Source organism: Pinus tabuliformis, chromosome J (assembly GCF_031772625.1).
Source record: "Pinus tabuliformis cultivar Carrire ecotype Pingquan chromosome J, CPIR1, whole genome shotgun sequence".
Classification (NCBI taxonomy): Eukaryota; Viridiplantae; Streptophyta; class Pinopsida; order Pinales; family Pinaceae; genus Pinus; species Pinus tabuliformis.
Window position 1 is genome coordinate 1,189,664,825 of NC_142295.1, and position 4,282 is coordinate 1,189,669,106.

Consider the following 4,282-nt stretch of genomic DNA (forward strand, 5'->3'; position numbering starts at 1 on the left):
ATTTGCTCCCAACTCTCTATATATTTATAATGAGGCTATGGGCTCTTCTATTGTATCATGTTATGAGCTATTGGGCTTCATGAGATTCTGCATGTTTGTACTTGCACATTTTTTATATAATCAAGACTTTGGGGCAACATGGCTTCTGTTCTCTTGGCGTAATGAACTGACTTATTTTCATGCTAATGTTTTTATGTTCATTTCTTTTCGCATATTGAATGAATATTAGAGTGTATTTTACCATTTTATTTGGAACCCATTGATTTAGAGTTTCTATGAATAGGCTTTCCAATTCATTTTAGGAGAAATGTTTAGTTATCTTGTTTATTATATTGCTCTAATCCATGTATGAACTAATATCTTTTTCAAATGTGTAGGAAAGATTTTCGTTTGTGTGTAGGAAATCCATCCGGAAGTGGGGGGAATCTTCACGAGATCAACCAACTCTTCGAGCCATAGTGATCCAAGACTTAACCATCTTCCACTCCAAAGTGTTCCATCCAACGAAACAATAGGGAGTTTCTTCACTCTATAGTTACTTGATTATCATTTAAATACTTCTTTTATTCTAGCTTTTCAAAGTCATATTTGTTTTTCAATGACCATCATCAAAACTAGGCAAGTATGGGGATTTACTCCCAATACTTGAGCTAGTATTTTTGTACATTAAATTTGTATTCTAGTTTGTTTGTTTTGATTTATTTTCAGTTAACTCTTGGTTTTCATTTTGCAGCCTGATACCCACCACTTTGTGGGTGACATCCACAAGAAATTTTTCTCCATGATGAGCCTCAGCCGGCAGCCCCTTGATGCCTCCTACTAGCTCGTTGTGCCATTTATCTCCCACCTAAGCCAGCCATGTGGTCCCACACCCCCCTGTATTGATCGTATGTTTGAAGGCAAGCCTCCCAAATCTAAAGGTATGTCTTTTCATTTGGTAATTGAGTATTGGGTTTACTTATCTTGGATACTTCCAGGTATGGATTAATGGGGGCATTTGGGGGAAAGTGTGAGCTCTTGTCCCCATGATCTCTTTTGGTTGTTACCCTTGGATCTTAGTCTAGTGGGATCTCCTTTATTGACCATTTGGTTTTAGGGTGGTAATACTTGGGAAACCACGACTTTGGGTGCGTTGTCCCACTCCTTACCCGCACATACTACTCCCTTTCCACTCACTATACCACCATTCATCATTTCTCCCACCTGGGTCCACATTCCCATTTTAGGTCCACATAGGGCTAGCCTCCTTATCACCTTTGCCCCCACCTTGGGTCAGGCCTAAAATGATGCCCCAGAGGTTGAAGCAACTATCAAAAAGAAGAAGAAACATAATTGGCCACATTTAACAAGATATTGTACCACAAAATGCAAAAGATGGTCGGGACAAAAATGATTAACACTTGGGCAAAAGCCGACACGTGAGCTCTACCCCATCCATGGCTATCACCCTGGGTCCACAGGCCCTAGATGAGCCTCCTCTATCATTCAAGGACCCATGATTGTCCTAACCCCTGGAGGGCAATTAACCGCCCTACCTCAAAAGGGGTGATCACTGCTATATTATACACTTCATGTTCTTGTCCTTTGAGCCCCAAGCAGTTAATTAAAGAAAATTCATAAAAGGCAAAAGGCATATAAGAAAGGGTGGAAAAATCAAGGTCGGGGCACCTCATGTACCACAACTACTCCCTCATATACATTATATATCCAAGTGTGGGCTTCCCCTTATCTAGCTACCCCTATGCCCCATTATGTGGCCCAGGGCTACCCCTCTCATTCTCGATTCCATCTCACCTATTTGTCACTTTCCACCTCCATTAGAAGGGTGTAAATTGGACATAATATCCCCTCTAAGGGTTGAAACCACCTAATAAGGTACTTGGTTGACCCCACCTAATAAGGTACTTGGCTGACCCCCTTTGGAGTTTGGAGAAATTAGCACATGCCAAAGCCCACTACGGAAGGGCATGCCATTATGAAGTGCCCACTTTGTTATCCATGGTTCGTAAGGTCTTGTACTTGATTATTCTGACTGATTGTACTAGAAGCCTAGGGGACACATTGGATCTTATGCAGGATTGCATGTGGTTTCCATTTGTGTTTGGTTTCCCTATATAGAATCCTGACCCCCACAAGTCCACATTGGCACATATAGGGTGTGCATAGGGAGTCATGGGCCTCCACAGCAACAGACAACACTCCACAGATCTTCGTGGATGTTCAGAGACTACTAGCGATCCACTTTTGGGACGATGGTGACATGATTAGTACACTATGCCCACAGGAGCCCCACATTCTTGGCAGGTGTCCCAACACTTGTATGATGTCATGGCAACATTCATTCCAAAAGTTATCCCCATGATCTCTTTTGGTTGTTACCCTTGGATCTTAGTCTAGTGGGATCTCCTTTATTGACCATTTGGTTTTAGGGTGGTAATACTTGGGAAACCACGACTTTGGGTGCGTTGTCCCACTCCTTACCCGCACATACTACTCCCTTTCCACTCACTATACCACCATTCATCATTTCTCCCACCTGGGTCCACATTCCCATTTTAGGTCCACATAGGGCTAGCCTCCTTATCACCTTTGCCCCCACCTTGGGTCAGGCCTAAAATGATGCCCCAGAGGTTGAAGCAACTATCAAAAAGAAGAAGAAACATAATTGGCCACATTTAACAAGATATTGTACCACAAAATGCAAAAGATGGTCGGGACAAAAATGATTAACACTTGGGCAAAAGCCGACACGTGAGCTCTACCCCATCCATGGCTATCACCCTGGGTCCACAGGCCCTAGATGAGCCTCCTCTATCATTCAAGGACCCATGATTGTCCTAACCCCTGGAGGGCAATTAACCGCCCTACCTCAAAAGGGGTGATCACTGCTATATTATACACTTCATGTTCTTGTCCTTTGAGCCCCAAGCAGTTAATTAAAGAAAATTCATAAAAGGCAAAAGGCATATAAGAAAGGGTGGAAAAATCAAGGTCGGGGCACCTCATGTACCACAACTACTCCCTCATATACATTATATATCCAAGTGTGGGCTTCCCCTTATCTAGCTACCCCTATGCCCCATTATGTGGCCCAGGGCTACCCCTCTCATTCTCGATTCCATCTCACCTATTTGTCACTTTCCACCTCCATTAGAAGGGTGTAAATTGGACATAATATCCCCTCTAAGGGTTGAAACCACCTAATAAGGTACTTGGCTGACCCCACCTAATAAGGTACTTGGCTGACCCCCTTTGGAGTTTGGAGAAATTAGCACATGCCAAAGCCCACTACGGTAGGGCATGCCATTATGAAGTGCCCACTTTGTTATCCATGGTTCGTAAGGTCTTGTACTTGATTATTCTGACTGATTGTACTAGAAGCCTAGGGGACACATTGGATCTTATGCAGGATTGCATGTGGTTTCCATTTGTGTTTGGTTTCCCTATATAGAATCCTGACCCCCGCAAGTCCACATTGGCACATATAGGGTGTGCATAGGGAGTCATGGGCCTCCACAGCAACAGACAACACTCCACAGATCTTCGTGGATGTTCAGAGACTACTAGCGATCCACTTTTGGGACGATGGTGACATGATTAGTACACTATGCCCACAGGAGCCTGACATTCTCGGCAGGTGTCCCAACACTTGTATGATGTCATGGCAACATTCATTCCACCGCCTGGACCATCGCAAAGGATCTACAGACATCTCTAATTCATATGGAGACCCATGGGGTCATTGATATGCCCTCAGACCCACTGAGAGCACCACAGGTCTACTACTTGGAGAAGAAGTCGCCCCCCCCTGTCCATCAGATTCCAAGGAATTTATTCCTCAATATGGCACTTCAAGATGTTATTGAGCCTTTGGAGGGCCCTACGACACGCATACATCATTATTTGGCCCCTTGTATGGTGGGCTTGTCACCATTAGGGGTTATTATTTGCACATTATTTTATCATTAGGGGCCCAAAGGCTAATTCAAACTCCTTAGGAGACTATATATTGATGTTAGATACATTCATTTGTATCAACCCTTGACTTGGGATCTCTCTAATCATAGAAAATTTTCGCACTTTTTCCTTGGTGGATATCTTTTTGGAGATATATGAATTTTGATGTATGGATTTGGGCTATTTCTCTTGTCTTGGCGCTTTATTGAGCAAACAATATGCTGGTTGGATATACTCTATGACGTTGTAAGTAAATTATACTGTTATCATTCTTGTTGCTACATACTGCTAAAATTAGGGTTAGTTGTTGCATTATCGAAATGTA